This window comes from Narcine bancroftii, chromosome 5 (assembly GCF_036971445.1).
Source record: "Narcine bancroftii isolate sNarBan1 chromosome 5, sNarBan1.hap1, whole genome shotgun sequence".
Lineage (NCBI taxonomy): Eukaryota > Metazoa > Chordata > Chondrichthyes > Torpediniformes > Narcinidae > Narcine > Narcine bancroftii.
This window is the reverse complement of record NC_091473.1, coordinates 236,416,375-236,437,364: the sequence shown is the minus strand read 5'-3', so window position 1 is coordinate 236,437,364 and position 20,990 is coordinate 236,416,375. Positions and strand designations below refer to the sequence as shown.

The window sequence follows — 20,990 nt, the reverse complement described above, 5'->3', positions numbered from 1 at the left end:
CCACATTGATACAGAAGATATTGCATGCACACACACATCACGCACACATCACACACACACACACATCACACACACACACACACACACACACACACACACACACACACACACACACACACACACACACACACAATGTAGTTGCAAACATTGTTGCTGTCTTTCATTCTGCAATTCTGACTGTAAGGCTGAGTATTATATTGCTTCTTTATTTTCTTTGTAGTTTCAATACCTAAATCAAGTTAAAAGCCTGTAGTCAAAACAGTAGAATGCAAAGGCATGGGCTTTATGGTACATTGATTAGATCATGCTTTAGCAACTTGCATCAGAAAACTGTACATTTATTTGTAAGATATATGAAATGAGTGTCAAAGCGTTAGATTACAAACCTTCAGATAGTTAAAAATGAAACAAACAGAAAAAGGAAAATGTTTATTTACTTGTTTCCTTTTGCCATGTAGTCAAGGTTTATTTAAGACCCATTAACTTCAATGTATATGCATTAAAATTAACTGAATACAATAAATTACAAAATATTATGTTAATTTCTTTGGTTTCCTTGTTTCCCACAATTTTAAGCTTCTGTGATTCCACAGAAAGAGAATTGCTGGTGCTTTGCAGACTATTCCAGTGAAAGTTAGTGACCTGGATTTTGCAGAAAAATACATCATCAAATCATTTCTCACTCTACCATCAGGAAGAAGGCACAGGATGTTGAGGACGCACACTCAGCATTACAAAAACAGCTACTTCCCCTCCCCCATCAGATTTGGGAAAGGACAATGAAACTAGGGTCTTTCTTTTTCTTTTTACAAGAATGAATCATTTTTAAATACGGAACCGTAGAATTTATTGCAATGCGGCATCTTTAATGTGCAATATTGCTGCCATAAATCAACAAATTTGGTGACACATTCATGGCAATAAACCTGATTCTGATGCTGAGACACAGCTAAACACAAAAATGAGCAAGTTATTATGCTGTTATCCAATTTCTCAGCAAGTTGCATTCTGCTGAAATCTTGCCAAAAAAGTCACCATTGAAATGTGAAAGAGCGTATAGTTATGGTAACAACTACACCCACGGTTTTAAAAATTGCAGTTTTAGTACTGAAAATTAACTTTTAAAATTATTAGATGCGAGATAAGAGAATTTTCCAGTTGCTTGAGATTGTGTGTTCTGTGATTGGCGAACTAATCACTGGGGGCTCCAATTTTAAACTTTTGTATATTTTACCTATTTATTTTCCTTTTTTTTGCCTGATACTTGAGGCTGCTGGTTGCTTGAATTCTGGATAACGGGGATTTTACTGTAGTAGGAGAAATATTGAGTTTCCTATTTGCTTATTTCATTTCTTGAAATTTGAACATTGTTGGAGATTTTAAATAAAATTTTAAAATGTTAAATGGAATATCTCCTCTCTGATTTCTTCTTTCTCTCTTAATCACATCTTTTTCACCCTCTGTTTTGTTTCCTGCTTTGGATTTGAGTTGAACTACCTATTCTAACTTTTCCTGGTTTAGACTCCCCAGGATTTGGCAAGAATTCGTCCTAGTTAATAAAACACACAACTGCATGTTCTATTCACTCTTAGAACCATAGAACATTACAGCACATAAAACAGGCCCTTCAGTCCTTCTAGTCTGTGCTGAACTATAACACTGCCTGGTCCCAATAACCTGGATCCAGTCCTTACCCCTCCATACCCTTTCCCACCTATGTACCTGACCTATCTTAAATGTGAACATGTGCAATCACTTCCAAGTTATAGTGCAAAAGCCAATGAGTAAGTCTGATACCATTCATTGGCTGCTAACCACAAAATCCAGACCATGATCATAAAAGGAAGGTAAGATAATGTAGGAAGCAAAACAGATCAACTTCCAAACAAGAACACAGAGATAAAATTGACATGGCAACAAGAATGAGAGGCAAAGAGTCTTTTAGTTCATTTAGCTTATATACTCATGATTTGATCTTTTTTTTGATCAGTCTATTTGAACTTTACCATTCCAAGTGTAGATCTAGATTTCTCCAAGAAAACTTTCTCAGCAGATCAACCAAACAAAATCATACGGTGAACATTAATTCTAATATATACTGCGCTCTTGCTTTAAACAAAATATGAAATTACTAATATCACAAGAGTCGACATAAAATGATAACACAGCAGAGTGCTTCCGTTATGTTTGGAGGGTTCTTGTCCATGAGAGGCTGTAAAACAACAAAATGAAGATGGTCAGTTTCTCAGATTTCAACTAACTTAAATAAAATAACAGTGACAAATACAATTTGTCATGTTAATACTCTCATTTATCCATCATTATTTAATATAAAAACAGTAAACATATTCACAAAAGGATCGTAAATGATCATCTCTAAATAGGAGGCAATCCTTGAACAGTAAAAATCCCCGGTATCTGGAACCTTTGGGGATTATTAGATGCGAGATAAGAGAATTTTCCAGTTGCTTGAGATTGTGTGTTCTGTGATTGGCGAACTAATCACTGGGAAGCCCCAATTTTAAACTTTTGAAAATTTTACCTATTTACTTTTTTTTTGCCTGATGTTTGAGGCTGCTGGTTGCTTGAATTCTGGATAACAGGGATTTACTTTAATAGGAGAAATATTGAGTTTCCTCTTTTGCTTATTTCATCTTGCCTTTAGCCTTGGTAGAATTACTAATTTTGAGCATTATTTACTTAATATTAATTATATATGAATGTTTCATTATGAGGAAATAATATTCAGTAAACATGTTGCAGCCTTCTGAATGTCATTTTCTCCACCTTTAAGCAATACACTTTTTCTATCTGTCTCTATGCGTAATATCAATTTCTACCTGTTGTCTGTTTTTGGCTCAAATTTTTCTCTTTCTATTAATACAGCCTTATCTGCTGTGCCAATCCCACTGTCTTGCTATTAGCGCACAGACAAAGAAGCATACCCCACTTCTAAATGCTACATTAATCCATGTTGTCTTGCCCTATCAGAGATAGTTCCCCCATATATCTGAACTGAAAAATATATATTCTTCCACAGTATCCAATCTTCACTGACAAGGCCATTTTGTTTATTGCTCTTAAGAAGGTAGAGATAACCATTCTTGCCCTGGCACTTTGACACCGTAAAGATGGTATACAGAATTTCCAAGCAAGAATGGTCTTCCACTTCCTGGAGGATTTGGTGGTGAGTTTTGCAGAGATGGAATGCCATATAGAGAATAAGAAAACAAGAACAGAAGGTTAAAAATGATAAAGGTAGAGAAATAATTGCAGAGGCAATTAGAGCAAAACCTCAGCACATCTAATTCTAATGAAGTAATAAAAAATATCCCAGAGGTCTATTGAATCATTCACAGGAATGATCAGATTTCTTTATGAACCATCAAGAGGATACAGATAGTTAGGGATACCATGCCTATAACATGAACTGATAGATTTGATTAGTGATATGAAACCATTGGCATCTAAAAATAGCACACATAGTTTAGTTTTCTCCTCCATTGCTGATAGAACCTGTTGAAAAATAAAACCACAATCATCCAGAACTAGATTTAACAGTGACTAAAGTCACATTTCTCAAAAAATATTGCCCCTGTTTCCCCTCCAGCTCAGCGTCATCTTTGAACCACCTCAGTTTTGGCTCCAAATCCCAGGAAAGAAATATCTTTTTGGTGATTCTGGATCATATCAGGTTTTTAAAATTGTGCATAAACTTGGCTGGTACTTACTTTTTATGTAAAAGTCACCAGTAATCAATTCACAAGGAAAGTGAGATCGACATAGGTTAGGGGAAAGAGTTTAGAAAGGAGTGTTTGCAGGGCTTGGCGCTTGTGCAAATTAATCAAATCGCGATTTATTAACAAGAACAAATAAAAGTAAAGCTGGTATAAGCGCAGTGGCCAGCGTCGGAGTGGCCAGCGTCGGAGTGGCCAGCGTCGGAGTGGCCAGCGTCGGAGTGGCCAGCGTCGGAGTGGCCAGCGTCGGAGTGGCCAGCGTCGGAGTGGCCAGCGTCGGAGTGGCCAGCGTCGGAGTGGCCAGCGTCGGAGTGGCCAGCGTCGGAGTGGCCAGCGTCGGAGTGGCCAGCGTCGGAGTGGCCAGCGTCGGAGTGGCCAGCGTCGGAGTGGCCAGCGTCGGAGTGGCCAGCGTCGGAGTGGCCAGCGTCGGAGTGGCCAGCGTCGGAGTGGCCAGCGTCGGAGTGGCCAGCGTCGGAGTGGCCAGCGTCGGAGTGGCCAGCGTCGGAGTGGCCAGCGTCGGAGTGGCCAGCGTCGGAGTGGCCAGCGTCGGAGTGGCCAGCGTCGGAGTGGCCAGCGTCGGAGTGGCCAGCGTCGGAGTGGCCAGCGTCGGAGTGGCCAGCGTCGGAGTGGCCAGCGTCGGAGTGGCCAGCGTCGGAGTGGCCAGCGTCGGAGTGGCCAGCGTCGGAGTGGCCAGCGTCGGAGTGGCCAGCGTCGGAGTGGCCAGCGTCGGAGTGGCCAGCGTCGGAGTGGCCAGCGTCGGAGTGGCCAGCGTCGGAGTGGCCAGCGTCGGAGTGGCCAGCGTCGGAGTGGCCAGCGTCGGAGTGGCCAGCGTCGGAGTGGCCAGCGTCGGAGTGGCCAGCGTCGGAGTGGCCAGCGTCGGAGTGGCCAGCGTCGGAGTGACGAATTAGAGGCCCTGGCTCAAGGAGCTTCTGTCGAGCAGAGGCTGAGGATGTGTTGCAGGCATAATCTTTCCATAAATAGCTCAGAGTAGTTAGTGGAGACAGCAGCTAAGGCAATGGCATGCTCCAGTTGCAGGATGATACATCCACAGTTACACCAAGAAACATGAGGCAGGTAATTGGGTAACTGTTAGGAGAGGGAAGGGGAAAAAGACGTCAGCACGGAGCACTCCTGTAGCTGCTTCCCTCAACAATAAGAATATTGTTTTGGATATTGTTGGGGAGAACGAACAACCAGGGACAAGTCGTAGTGGTCAGGGCTGTGGCTCAGAGGGTGGCTCTTTGGCTCAGAAGGGAAAGGGAGAGAAAAGGAGAGCTACAGTGACTGGGGATTCAATAGTCAGGGGATCAGAGTAGGATCTTCGGTCAAGATCGAGACTCCCAAATGGCATGTTGCCTCCCAAGTGCCAGGGACAGGGACATCTCCTATCGAGTCTACAGCGTTCTCAAGCAGAAGGGTAAGCAGCCAGATGTCATGGTCCACGTTGGTACCAATGACATAGGTTGGAAGAGGGATGATATCCTGAAGAGAAAGTATAGGAAGTTAGGAAGGAAACTAAAGAGCAGGACCTCAAGGGTGGTTATCTCCAGATTTCTGCCTGTGCCATGTGCCTGTGAGGGCAAGAATAGGAAGTTATGGCAGATAAATATGTGGATGAAGAGTTGGTGGAAGGGGCAGGGGTACAGATTTGAGGATCATTGGGATGTCTTCTAGGGAAGGTCTGACCTGTACAAAACAGATGGGTTGCACCGCAACTAGAGGGGGACCAATATCCTAGTTGGCACGTTTGCTAGAGCTATGGGGGAGGGAACTGTTGCTTGATGCAAGGAGAGGACTGGCTGATGTTTTAAAAGAGATAAGATTGGAAGTAAAAATGGGGGTGGGGGGAGATTAGTATTACTAATCATAGATTATATCACAGCTGCGGAGAAAGAGAGGGCATTGTGGAAGCCATGTCAACTGAGTCAGTGAGGGTGGAAGTCAGAAACAGGAAAGGAGCTATCACTGTACTTGGAGTAGTCCATAAACCCCCAAATTGCCCTCCTGATACTGAGGAACAGATAAGTAGGCAGATTTTGGAAAGGCGCAGAAATAACAGGGTTGCCTTTATGGGAAACTTCAACTCCCCAATATTGTTGGCACTTCCTCGCTTCATGAACCATGAATTTATCAGGTGTGTCCAAGAAGGATTCCTGACACTTTTTTATGGATAGGTTGACTAAAGGAGAGACCATATTGGTAATGAACCTGGTTGAGTGACAGACATCTGGGTGGGGAAACATTTCTATGACAGTAAACACAATTGTCTGACCTTTAGCATTGCTATGGACAAGGACAGGAGTAGACAAAATGGTAAAGTGCTTAATTAGGGAAGATCTACTTATGATGGGATTAGGCAAGAACTGGAGAGAGTAAATTGTGAGCAAATATTCTCAGGGAAAAGGACAGAAGTAATGAGGAGGATGTTTAGAGACCACTTGCGCGGAGATCTGGTTAGGCTTGTCCCACTGAGACAGGGAAAAGATGGTAGGATAAGGGAAATATAGTTGCCAAGAGGTGAGTCAGCCCATTAAGAGGAAGAAGAAAGCATTCATAAGAAGAAAAAGGCAAGAAGCACTCATGAGAATTATCTGGTAGCAAGGAAGGAATTTAAGAAAGGACTTAGGAGAGCTAATCAGGAAGACAAGAAGGCCTTGGCAAGTAGGATTAAGGAGTTCTATGCACATGTTGGAATGTTTATTTTATTACAATAAAGAAAGGGGTTATTTTTAAACAACTACATGTATTAACTAAGCAAACGGCACTAAAAAACAGCACACATGCAGACAGGTTCTCATGTGAAGGCATCCATCTTGAATCCACCCAAGATGCAACACCATTCCCAAGATGCAACATTCCCCAGATACCACACACTCCATGTCCTACTCCTCCTTGTGGTAGCACCCTATCACTACATCCCATTTCCTTGAGATGTTTAATCTAAAATGACACACTAATACAGTATTCTTTCAATTTAAAGTTCAACACAAGTGTAACACGAATATCAGCAGCCCAAACTTTTAAGCACACAGTTCTTCAAACAGCTGAAAAACATCCTAACAATGTCAGCATTTTATCCCTGGCCAAAAAAAAGCAGTTCGAGCCCTCCTCTTCCATTTTTCAATTCCAAGGTGCCCCTCGTGCACCCTTTTCAGCATCTCTTGTCACAGTGATTGAGGAATGATAATTCTACTCTGACACAAATCATTCATGGCACAAATCAATTCCTCGGATTACATTGTAAAGGAATTAAGCATACACAAAATTTAACACGCTTGAAACAAATATGTCAGAAAACCAAGGTCAAGGGACCTCAAATAAACTATGCAAGTTCTGTTGCAAATGGCTTTGGGGCTTTTCAAAGTGACTGTGCAGCAGTTAAACAGCAATAAAGCAAAGTACTGCTCTGAGGGTGCTTGCACATTTCCAGTAATGCAACATCTTCCCTTTCCGCACACAACAAACTTTCATGTATTTGCAGCTTTCGGAACATTATATCCATGCTGGGCACAAAATAAAATGACTTAACTATTCCCTCAGCCCAGTCGATGCAATCACAAAGAAGGCTCACTAGCAGCAAAACTTTGTGAGGATTTTAAACAGATTCAGTACGTCACCAAGGACTCTCAAAATCTTCTATAGGTGCACCCTGGAGGACATTCTCAAGGGTTGAATTACTGCCTGGTATGGAGGTTCCTACGCTCAGGACAGGAAAAAAAATCCAGAGGGTCATTAACTCGACCAGTGGCATCACAGGCACCAGCCTTCACTCCAACCATTGCATCTTTTGCAAACTTACAGACCTACCCCTCTATTTCTTTGTCCTCATCATTTATAAAAGTAACAAAGAGCAGGGGTCCCAGAACAGATCCCTGTGGAACTCCACTAGTCTCCTTGGTGTTCATTATAATTGGGCTCCACCTTTTGTAAAACAGATTGAATCAACTTCTGTAGAAACATATTTCTGCTCCATGCTGATAACTGTCGTGGTCACTAGAAGCCCTACTATTTTGTTTTTCCCAAGACGATAAGATGTAGGAGCAGAATTAGGCCATTCAGCCCATCTAATATGCATTGCCATTCAAACCATGGCTATGTATTTCTCCTTTTGTTATGTACTCAAGACAATAGCAATAGAAATTAGCCAAGACAGTGTTATATTTAAAATAATATTTTAATTTATTAATCACCAAATATATAACACCTTATCTAAACTTATGAGCAACTATGTGTGTGTGTGTGTGTGTGTGTGTGTGTGTGTGTGTGTGTGTGTGTGTGTGTGGGGTGAGGGAGGGGAATATCCCAAACTATTACACTTCAGGCCCAATTCAGGAATGTCAGTTCGAAATCCACTCTCAGAAATCCATTGTTCACACAAACACTCTTAAATTGATGCAAAGAAGAGTTTACGAATGAGGTGGGAGAGATTGGGGTGACAGACTGTTGTAAACTTATGAAATCTTTGTTGAGGTGGTTCTAGCAAAATGTCCTTCCAAATGAGTGGTAGTCAAACTTCCCCTTTTCCTAGCATCACGGAAATGAGGCAAGCAACCTTCACAAAGCTTCCAGAACCCTTTCATGGGTCAGTCCAAAGTGACCTTCACAATGGTCACGATCCAAACGCAGTAATTTTTCTGCTTCAAGTTCAAGTGACCTTTTCATTCAGCCATGGTGGGGTTCAACAATTCCCTTCAAAAATGACTGTTGCTTTGCTGCAATAGGATGCAGCAAATCCCCTTTTTTCCACGATGGGATTGAACACATCCCCTTTAGCCACAATGGGATTCAACAAGTCCCCTTTTGAAGTGACCTTTCCTTTGGCCACCCAAAGCCATTTCAGCACTGTACATTTCAAAGAGCTGTTGTTCCTGTGCTGCTTCCTTAAAATGTCCCCTGATCAAACAGTGCACTATTTATTTGATATGTTGGTTACATGGTCTCTGCACCCAAGTTCCTGCCACACTTTCTCTCTTCAGAAGTAATGAATTTGAGTACATGCTGTCCCAGTCTGCTGTCAGCCACAGTCATCTCCAGTTTAAACCCCATGGCTGCCTCATTTACTTTGGCTTCATGGGAAGAAAAGAGCTTCTTATGTGCTCATGGATGTGTCCTACTTGACTGGGGAACAGTATGAGGCAGAACACACATGGAAATGTTCTTTGCCTATTCATTGTTGATATATTGGTTGTGGGGGAAGGGAGGGGAGGAATTTAGCTTTCGGTTAACATTTTCTATAGCTAAGTTAACCATAAACATTTTCTATAGCTTAGTTAACACAAAGAAAATTATTATAAGGAGGTTGACATGTCTGTCATTTTAACATGAGACTGGACAATATAGTTGTATATATTGCTAGTGAGATCACATAAACATGTTGAGGTGGTGAAGGGCTTAAGCCCAAAACATTGGTTATGTATCTTTATCTTTGCTTCATAAAGACCACTGATTGATCTACTGAGTTTCCGTAGCATTGTGTTTTTAATCCATTGTGGTGTCTGCAGACTTTCTTGTTTTACACATAAAGAGGTGGAGGCATATCATGAGTGAAATAAGCTGATGTCCTAATGATTAGAGTAGAATAAAATGAAAATGAATTTTAACCATAAAATCAAAATATGCTTTAAACAAGAACAGGGGATTTTACAACTTTCAGAAAGAGTCTCAGCACCATATATTACTCAGCTCAAGCGAAGGCAAAATTTCCCTTGCAATTCTGATAATGTTTCACGGTAAGTAATTATGACCTGCTGCTTTTGGTGACACAAAAGCTTTACTGAACGTTTGTAAACACATTTTAAAGCTGTTCAAATCATACAATTTTTGAATAAAAACAACAGGGAGGTATTCTGGAGCTTGGAATTGTTTGAGGAATTCCACCATCCTAAAAGAGAAGCTTAAGCCAAGATTTATTTTTGTACCAAATTATGGGAGAAAAAGAAATCACTGGTCAGACGGTTGGAGTCAGAACAAAGGGGTGACGTTCACTTCCATCTGTGTGCTTTGGATTCAGATAAGACAAACAATGGAGGTGTTCCCAGTCCAGTCTGACAGCAAGGAGCCTCACCCTCCCACTACACATTATAAAATAGACGGTATGCCACCCATGGTTTTCCAATCATTGATTTTGTGGACTGAAGATCAAAATCTGTATTCATTCCATTGATGAAAACACAGACTGTACCATAACCTCTGCCCTCATCTATTAATTCACTGCAATTCTAGTCCCCTAATGGAAACTTGCATATTTATGGCACCTGAATATATTTTAAATTAGTGAAGAATGCCAGTTGCATTATCAGCAGTGGTTGAGTGAAAATATATGCATAGTGAAATGGAGAGGGTTTCAAACTTTGAAGGTTAATGAATCTTGAGAAAACCAAATAAAAGATAAGCTTCTTGCCTTTTACCCAGTAGATATATCTCACGTTATATGTGCAGCTGGAGGGCAGATCTACTGGTGCTGACCTCCAGCTTGTCTCTGACTTCCTGCAAAGTCTGAGACCCCGCGTTCTAACCATGCAAGACAGAGTCATGCCCTCAACAGTAGGCAATATTCCACTGGGTGCCCAAAGCATGTAAAATACATGTCCCCGGTCCGGGCAGAGGGTAGGCGGCGGCGGCCCCGATCCGGGCAGGAGCAAGGGGGAGGCGGCGGCCCCGGCCTCGGTCGAGTGAGGCAGGCGGAGGCCCCGGTCCGGGTAGAGAGTTGGAGGCGGCGGCCCCAGCCCAGGCACAGGGAGAGCAGCGGCGGCCTTGGCCCCGGTCCAGGCAGTATGGACCAACTTAAGAGGGGAGGCAGGCCCCTCCAGCCCGGGTAAGAAACATGCATAGGAGAAGGCCACTCCGATATAAAACCTACGACCCAAGGACCTCGCTTCCACGTCCCAGCTTGCTTGGCCACGGCACACGAACCATGGGTGTAAAGGGTGGGGCCAGTACTGCTCACACTGCACTCCACCTAAAAGCTCCTTTGCGCAGGCCCGAGGACAGGTCCACGTCCTCCCCCTCCATGTCCTCCCCCTCAAAAGATGCTCACAAACTGAAGCTAGCATGCTGGAACATCAGAACCATGCTAGACAAGGCTGACAGCCACTGACCTGAACGTCGGTCTGCCCTCATTGCACATGAACTCCTCAGACTTGACATCGACATAGCCGCTCTCAGTGAAGTCCACCTGGCAGATGTAGGCAGCCTCCAAGAACACGGCGCGGGCTACACACTCTACTGGTCTGGCAAGCCTTTGGATAAATGACGCCTATTTGGTGTAGGCTTCATGGTCAAGAACTCCATTGCCTCCAAACTCGAAAACCTCCCGACAGGCCACTCGGACTGGATCATGTCCATGCGACTCCCCCTTCAAAACAAGCGTCACATCACCCTCATCAGTGTCTATGCTCCAACCCTCCAGGCGGAACCAGCAGAAAAGGACAAGTTCTACACTGACCTGCGCAACCTCATTCAACGCACCCCTACAGTCGACAAGGTGGTCATCCTTGGCGACTTCAACGCTCGCGTCGGCAAAGACTCAGAAACCTGGCCAGGAATCCTGGGCAAGCATGGTGTCGGCAAGTGCAACGACAATGGGCGCCTCCTGTTGGAGCTCTGCGGAGAACAGCGGCTTGTCATTACAAACACCCTTTTTCAGCAGAGGGACAGCCTGAAGACTACCTGGATGCATCCCCGATCCAAACACTGGCACCTCCTGGACTACGTCCGGATGCGAGAAAGAGACAAACGAGATGTGCTCCACACCAGGGTCATGCCTAGCGCGGAATGCCACACTGACCACCGGCTGGTTCGCTGCAAGCTCAACCTTCACTTCAAGCCAAAGTCCAGGAACAGTAAAGCCCCCAGAAAGAGGTTCAATGTTGGAAACCTGCAGTCAGACGAAGTGAGAGGAAACTTCCAGGCAAAACTCAAAACAAAGCTCGACGATGCAATCCGCCTCACGGACTCGTCCCCTGAAACCCTCCGGGATCAGCTGAAGACTACCATACTGCAATCCACTGAAGAGGTACTTGACTTCTCCTCCAGGAAAAACAAGGACTGGTTCGACGATAACAGCCAGGAAATCCAGGAGCTGCTGGCAAAGAAGTGAGCTGCCCACCAGGCTCACCTTACAAAGCCGTCCTGTCCAGAGAAGAAACAAGCCTTCCGTCGCGCATCCAGCCATCTTCAGCGTAAACTCCGGGAGATCCAAAATGAGTGGTGGACTAGCCTCACCAAGCGAACCCAGCTCAGCGCGGACATTGGCGACTTCAGGGGTTTCTACGAGGCTCTAAAGGCTGTGTACGGCCCCTCACCCCAAGTCCAAAGCCCGCTGCGCAGCTCAGACGGCAAAGTCCTCCTCAGCGACAAGATCTCCATCCTCAACCGATGGTCAGAACACTTCCAATCTCTTTTCAGTGCCAACCGCTCAGTCCAAGATTCTGCCCTGCTCCAGCTCCCTCAACAGCCCCTAAGGCTAGAGCTGGATGAGGTCCTCACCCAGGATGAGACATATAAGGCAATTGAACAACTGAAAAGTGGCAAAGCAGCAGGTATGGATGGAATCCCCCCAGAGGTCTGGAAGGCTGGCGGCAAAACTCTGCATGTCAAACTGCATGAGTTTTTCAAGCTTTGTTGAGACCAAGGAAAACTGCCTCAGGACCTTCGTGATGCCATCATCATCACCCTGTACAAAAACAAAGGCGAGAAATCAGACTGCTCAAACTAAAGGGGAATCATGCTGCTCTCCATTGCAGGCAAAATCTTCGCTAGGATTCTCCTAAATAGAATAATACCTAGTGTCGCCAAGAATATTCTCCCAGAATCACAGTGCGGCTTTCGCGCAAACAGAGGAACTACTGACATGGTCTTTGCCCTCAGACAGCTCCAAGAAAAGTGCAGAGAACAAAACAAAGGACTCTACATCACCTTTGTTGACCTCACCAAAGCCTTCGACACCGTGAGCAAGAAAGGGCTTTGGCAAATACTAGAGCGCATCGGATGCCCCCCAAAGTTCCTCAACATGGTTGTCCAACTGCACGAAAACCAACAAGGTCAGGTCAGATACAGCAATGAGCTCTCTGAACCCTTCTCCATTAACAATGGCGTGAAGCAAGGCTGTGTTCTCGCACCAACCCTCTTTTCAATCTTCTTCAGCATGATGCTGAACCAAGCCATGAAAGACCTCAACAATGAAGACGCTGTTTACATCCGGTACCGCACGGATGGCAGTCTCTTCAATCTGAGGCGCCTGCAAGATCACACCAAGACACAAGAGAAACTTGTCCGTGAACTACTCTTTGCAGACGATGCTGCTTTAGTTGCCCATTCAGAGCCAGCTCTTCAGCGCTTGACGTCCTGTTTTGCGGAAACTGCCAAAATGTTTGGCCTGGAAGTCAGCCTGAAGAAAACTGAGGTCCTCCATCAGCCAGCTCCCCACCATGACTACCAGCCCCCCCACATCCCCATCGGGCACACAAAACTCAAAACGGTCAACCAGTTTACCTATCTCAGCTGCACCATTTCATCAGATGCAAAGATCGACAACGAGATAGACAACAGACTCGCCAAGGCAAATAGCGTCTTTGGAAGACTACACAAAAGAGTCTGGAAAAACAACCAACTGAAAAACCTCACAAAGATAAGCGTATACAAAGCCGTTGTCATACCCACACTCCTGTTCGGCTCTGAATCATGGGTCCTCTACCGGCATCACCTACGGCTCCTAGAACGCTTCCACCAGCGTTGTTTCCGCTCCATCCTCAACATTCATTGGAGCGCATTCATCCCTAACATCGAAGTACTCGAGATGGCAGAGGCCGACAGCATCGAGTCCACGCTGCTGAAGATCCAGCTGCGTTGGGTGGGTCACGTCTCCAGAATGGAGGACCATCGCCTTCCCAAGATCGTGTTATATGGCGAGCTCTCCACTGGCCACCGTGACAGAGGTGCACCAAAGAAGAGGTACAGGGACTGCCTAAAGAAATCTCTTGGTGCCTGCCACATTGACCACTGCCAGTGGGCTGATATCGCCTCAAACCGTACATCTTGGCACCTCATTGTTCGGCGGGCAGCAACCTCCTTTGAAGAAGACCGCAGAGCCCACCTCACTGACAAAAGACAAAGGAGGAAAATCCCAACACCCAACCCCAACCAACCAATTTTCCCCTGCAACCGCTGCAACCGTGTCTGCCTGTCCCGCATCGGACTTGTCAGCCACAAACGAGCCTGCAGCTGACGTGGACATTTACCCCCTCTATAAATCTTCGTCCACGAAGCCAATCCAAAGAAAGAAATTAATGTTATACAAAATGTGGTATTAAATACAAATATTTTAACAATGTATGCTTCAGAAACAATTTGGCATGATTCTCACCTCTCGTGGTTTTGTGTTTTGGGCCTGTGAAAAAATAGGATCAAGTTTACTTTGTAAACAATTTCTTGGTCTCCCCAAACACTGAATATGCCGAATCAAGAAAATACAGCAATACTGGGATCTTTTATCAGTGAAGGGAAATAAGCCACAGAATAACAATGATGTAAATGAATGGTAGAATAGGCTAGAAGGGTGGATCAACAACTGGTAGAATAGACTAGAAGGGTGGATCAACTACTGGTAGAATAGGCTAGAAGGGTGGATCAGCTCCTGGTAGAATAGGCTAGAAGGGTGGATCAACAACTGGTAGAATAGGCTAGAAGGGTGGATCAACTCCTGGTAGAATAGGCTAGAAGGGTGGATCAACAACTGGTAGAATAGGCTAGAAGGGTGGATCAACTCCTGGTAGAATAGGCTAGAAGGGTGGATCAACTCCTGGTAGAATAGGCTAGAGAGGGTGGATCAACTCCTGGTAGAATAGGCTAGAATGGTGGATCAACAACTGGTAGAGTAGACTAGAAGGGTGGATCAACAACTGGTAGAATAGACTAGAAGGGTGGATCAACTACTGGTAGAATAGGCTGGAAGGGTGGATCAACTCCTGGTAGAATAGGCTAGAAGGGTGGATCAACAACTGGTAGAATAGGCTAGAAGGGTGGATCAACTACTGCTCTTCAGTTTTTTTAGATTTCTAAGAGACTGACTCAGATTTAGACATAGTTTCCTCTGCTATTTATATTCAATTAGGAGTTGTGTTGAAAAATGATATTGCAATAAAAATGTAAAACTCCCCACCCTCTATTATCTGAAGAAAAAATTTTAAAAAAGGATTTTTTTTTCCAATCTCTATTCAAGGCGTGGACACAAGAACAAGCCATGGAAAGAAATGCATGTCAATCGTTAACACTAGCATACATTCTACTCCTGGTGTTCTTTAAATTAATAGACCGTTGGCAGAGTAGAACTCTACCTTCAATTATGAAGGTTGGAATGGACAGACTCTTGAATGTGCAAGATTAAGCTGGATCTATCTAAAGTATTTAAAGGATTTGATTGGATTGATATTGAAAACTTTTTTTTTTGATGGGTAAGTGCGTCATCTAAGAATTAGAACTAGGCTGTTCAGGGTCATTACAGAAATTCCTTTATCATGCCATTGATGGTATGAATTTGAATTACTCCCACCCCCTCCACATCTCTCCCCATCACCCACCCCACCGCCCTTCAAAACTGCTGAGAATAACATTTCAAGCCTGAGATACATAGATTTTTACTGGAAAGGATATTGCAGAATATGGATCCAAGGCAGGAAGTAGAATTATAAAAAATCAATCAGCCATGATCTTATTAATTCACTGAACAATTCAAAAGGAGTCGTACGCCTGGGCGGCACATTCCCACTGTTAAGTCCTTTTGGAATAGAACAATAGCAGAAGGGAGACAGAAGAGACCAATTCAATGCTTGTTCCTGATCGAGTGAGTGACAATCTGGATAATGCACATTGCCCAATGATGGGCCTGGAGCATTCATAAAAGTCTCATAAAATACCACAAACCAGTCCCAATGACTCCCAACCGCACACATTAGCGCAGCTCCTGAAAAAAGATCCAAAACCTTTCTACAATGCCTAAGTCAGGACGGTGATGGAATAATTTGCACTTGCCTATGTAGAGATCCAAGCGCAGTCAAGAAACTTGTCATGCAATAAAAAGCAGACCATCTTGGTCTTTCAGCACATGGAGATGTTAGTGAGGGAATGCTGCCGACTGGCACATTCCAGGCTGCAGGAGTATGTTCTAAGAGAAGCATAAAGGCTTGCAGCCAACATGAGGACTCTGTGGGGAAGGGCCACAGTCTAGTGTACTCCCATTACCAAGGATGAAGGAGCTGCTGAGACTAAGGCGAATTCTCTCAAATAATGAGGTGGGGGGAGGGGAGGAGGAAGAAGTGATAAGGTACCACAGGGGTTTTAATGGAGTATTTGGAGAACAAATGTAACAATGTAGATATGATTGACACGATGCGTGTGAAAAGACTGAACAGTTTTGTCTTTTGTAAATAATTTATTGGGAATAAAGTCAGTTTTTTAGAAAAATAAACTAATTGACTCTCCACCTGCTACTTTGAATTCCATCTACACCAATGATTACCTTCTGTAAATCGTTCTGCAGTTACCGACTGGGCTATTCTAACTGTTCTTCCCAAAGCCGCCACCAAGGACACAGGCAGTCAGAACACCACCACTTCACTTCAAGTTTTCCACCAATAACAAAACATAAATATATCTTTATTCCACCCCCATGCTTGATCTAAATTCTGGATCTGCCTAACCAACTGCAGCACAATTCAAGAATGTACTCAGTACAATTTTCTTCAGGCAACAAATGCTGGCCTCCACATATCAATTTTTTTTTTTAAATAGAGTTTAACTTTATTATGAACAAACATTTTTTATATTCAGAGATATAGGCCTGCTGATTTCACAATATCTTTAATAATATTTAAAGAATGTCATTGTTCTACAGGTCATTCTATGTTTAGACAAAAGAGGGAGGTATCTGGAATTTGGTGATTTAATATTAGAGCTGAATCTACTGAACTGTAGTTCAGTTTTGAAAGTTGGTTGATGTAAATTGAAGTTACTATCAGTATATTTTAGCTAAAGATTTATTTATATTTACCGTAACCAAATATGGAACTGAATAAAGCTTGGCTGCTCAGCTATTAGAAGGTAGGATCTTCTCACTACGGTTTAGAACCTACTTTTAGAGATCTTCCTGGCTGCTACTTTGTATGGAGAGTAGATGCTGAATTCAACGATGCAGTAAATTCTAATTAAAAAAATATATGAAAAGGCCATAATAGAATCTTGTCGGTATTTATATTTTCAGGATAGGGGTGGGGCTACCTACACTCTTTGAACTTACACATTGTAAAATAGTGGGCAAGACAGGTCTTGATTTTCCACTGCTTAATTTTAATGGACTGAATAGCAAGGAAGATGTAGATGGTCACAGAACGCTCGTTCCTTTGTTAAGATGCAGAGCTATCAGCCCTTCTCATAGGAAAAAAATCATAAACTTGCACATATTTTACAAATGGCTTCACATCTTTAAAACATATTATGGAAGAATCTATTAGATGAATAAATAATAACGGGCAGAACACACACAAATGAGCTATTGTTGAGGATTCAGGAAGTAAATTTTGCTACATTAAAAGTATAATTAAAACGAACCACTCATTTAATCTTCAAAAAATATCAAATGAAGAATCATGCAAACTTTTCTTCTGTCTTTCCACTCTTTATTATACCTGGTACCTTTCTACGCATTGTGTAATAAATTTCCCACTGAGAAAATATAATGAATTAAAATGTATTCATACCTAATACTGTTTTATCAACACAATAAATATTTAATGCCAATGTTTACGGTGAGAGAAAAAAAATGCTTCACAATGCTGAGTCCTCACCTGTTGCGGTGGTTTGTGGCAACTGAGCACCTGTTGAAAAATAGGGAAAAGGCAGCCTTGTAACCACAGTGAAACCCCGATTTTACACACCCCGGTTTAACGTGCATTTGGATACAGGGCAACGAGTCATTGGACTCATGCTGATTGGTTCCAGGACCACCACCCCCCCACCCCCCGCAGATACCAAAATCCGTGGATGCTCAAGTCTATTATTATACAAGCAAGAAAATGATCCTGGCTGGAGCGGGGACCTTGGGCTCCCGGGTAGGAGCGGGGATGTTGGGAAAGACTCAACAGTTTCATACCTAGTCGTGTGCTGCTGAGCAGTGTTAAGCTGTGAACGTTCAGCGTCACAGACTTTATTTGTTTCCTGCCAGCAAAATTGCCATTTCTGGTTTACTAAAAATTAATTTGTGTTTTAATTTCAACTGTAATAATGCCAATGTATTGAAACCCTGATTTCATGCAATCCGCTTTTGTTGCGATGAGATTTTATCGACCCCAACAATCGCATAATAACGGGGCCACATTGTAGTTCAAATGGACTATATTGCAAAAAAAAAGCTTTCACCCATTTAATCGCGGATTCATATTATGCCATAATTCTTGGACTGTGTGTATATGACAGTACCCGTATATTTCTGGAGCAGGATATTTTGGGGAGGTTTAAGTATCGAGCAGTTTCCACAGTAATGTACATCCATGACTGTTCAGGAGTCACGGTTTGCCAGGTGCCTCAGTCAAGGGAAGCTCCTTACTTAAAGGGACGCAGTTTAACTTAGTTTCAAACCGTGGGGAACTGAATGCTGGACTTGCAAACATTTACTCATTCTTGTACGCCAGAAACATTGTTCTACTTTCTGCATTACATGACAAATGTATTGCTTCAGCTGCAGGTCATATATATATAAAGTGACCTTACTCAAGCACCATGTTGTACCATATATATGGAGGAGGAAAAGCAGCAGGAATCTATAATGGATGCCAAATTAATCAGAGATACCAGAGGAAATAGATATGATTCCAGTGCAATACGTCCAGCAACCATTATGCTCTGTGAGTTCTTTCCCAGAACCTTACGTCAGAGGCTATGATTCAGTCTTTAACTGAGTACTGTCATTAATTATGATCTTCTCATCTAATATCATGCCCTGTACATAGAGCCCTGCAAAAGGTAGCCCAGGATATCACAGGCAAAACCCTCCCCACCATTGAGAACATCTATAGGGAGCACTGTTGACAGAAAGCAGCAGCAATCCTTAAGAATCCACCCCACCTAGTATATGCTCTGTTTTCACTGCTGCCCGTGCTAGTGATGGGTTGAATGACTGATGGCCAGTGTTGCCAAAGCTCCTTCATCTTGAAGCTTATCTAGCCTCTCCACTGGCAGCCTCTACAGTATAAAAAGTTTTAAGATTGGAGAATTTTTAAGTAGTCTGCACTACTTAGTGATTTTGTGGCTCTCTTTACCAGGAACTATTGAAGATTAAAGTCATATCAATTATGAAATTATATACACACTCACTGGCCAGTACTTACCTACATGTGAATGCTGATTGGCCTGGCCAGAGTTGGAAAGAATAACTTCTTCCTCCTAACGGCATTCAATATCACCAGTTCTTCTCCCAGTTTCCCTAACCCATGTCCAGATTAATGAGTAATGTCGTGTGTTTGTTGTGGTTTCCAAATCCCAGAGGTGGATGACCTCACTCCTGAACTAACATTAACAGGCAAGGTTTGTTATCTTAAAATGATAAATGAATCGTGACACATGATTCCACTGAGCTTTAATACAGGATGTCACGATAGAGATGTCAAAGTGGGAGTGACATGGAGAATTACAGGGAAAAAAATGGAAGCTCGGCATTCCCGTTTGTGAACTAAACAGAGGTGCAGAGGGGACCATACTGCTCTGATGAACATCATTCTCTATTTTAAGTACCTTCTTGATTAGATGTGCTCCCTCGTGACAGAAGCAGCATTTGACATGGGAACATAGATACATTGGGGGCTACCAGCTTCCTTGGACTGAATGGTATTATAGTAACTTTTGTGTATGCAGCAGGTAAGCTCTGAAATATACCACAAACATAATGGATTCCATTTCCTCAATGGCGTCTGGCCATTTACAAGGCCACATGAAGCCAGATAAACCGTAAACCAAAAGTGGCATTAGAAGTGGCAGAGTGGTACAGAAAGTAAAGATACCATCTTACAGCTTGAGCTACCTGGGTTCCATCCTGTCCTCTGACGTTGCCTGTGTGGATTTTTCACTTATTCCCTGCATGGGGTTCCCCCAGATGTACCAACTTCTACCCATATCCCAAAGCTGGGCTGATTGAGGGGTTAAGTGATGTGTAAATGACCTCTCGTACATGTGGATGGCAGGGGAGAAGGGATGGGCCTATGAGGGGAAAATGAGACCCCCCCCCCTCCTCTCTCTCTCTCATGGTTTGGTTACAGCTCATTGCTCTGAGGCACTCTGGATTTATGCTCTACAGTACATTCAAAATATTCCAATTTCACTTTAACTTCAGAGCACATACATGTCATCACATACAACATAGATTAATAAATTCCGGAGTCAATGTTCTGAATCATTTGTACATGAATTCACAAAAATCCAATAAATATTCTTAGACACTTCATTTTGTGAATTTATTTACAAATTGGCCCTTACACAGATTCAGTGGGCAGAAGATCTTATCACAGAATCACTTGCACATTATGAGAGATTGGTAAAGGGGAGGAAGGCAGCCTCCAAATAAAGAAGCCAAATAATCACCAGATACACCTTCAAACCTCCTTTATGTTCAGCTTAAACTATGAAGGTTGGTAATATATCAACAACCAGGTGGCCTGACCTTAGCTTATACACAGTTAAGCTTTAGCAAGTGACTGGTAACTGGAAACAATAGTGAAACAGAACAGGATATACATTTGGAAAAGGGTAGCATTTTTTTTAAACCTCCTGTCTCCTGCATAGAGGGTTTGTAGTATATATCAGTGGAAAGCTTGTCTCCCGAGATGGAGACAGAGAGATCCAGGAAAGGGAGAATGTTATGATGGACCAGGTGAGTTTGAGATCGGGGTGGAAGTTGGACACGAAGTGGATGAAGCTGACAAGCTCATTGCGAATGCTTGAGGCAGCCCTGATGTAGTCGTCTGCATGCGGAGGTCCATCCCGATCTCAAACTCACCTGGTCCATCTCCGATAACTCTCTCCCCTTCCTGGATTGCTCTGTCCACATCTCAGGAGACAAACTTTTCCACTGGCATATACTACAAACCCTCAACTCTCACAACTACCTGCACTACACTTCCTCTCACTGTGCCCCCTGCAAGGATTCCATCCCCTTCGCTCATTTTCTCTGTCTCCGCCACATCTATTCCAAAGATGGGGTCTTCCAGTCCA

At 43.3% G+C, this 20,990-nt stretch overlaps 1 long non-coding RNA gene across 1 annotated transcript; it reads right to left on the bottom strand.

Moving 5' to 3' along the window:
- Positions 1–1,923: 1,923 nt before the first annotated feature.
- Positions 1,924–19,228, bottom strand: LOC138762949 (uncharacterized). The gene is made up of 3 exons (XR_011357255.1): positions 19,115–19,228; positions 17,576–17,605; positions 1,924–2,212 (listed from the first exon to the last, which is right to left on the bottom strand). It is a non-coding gene; the product is annotated as an uncharacterized lncRNA (long non-coding RNA).
- Positions 19,229–20,990: the final 1,762 nt, after the last annotated feature.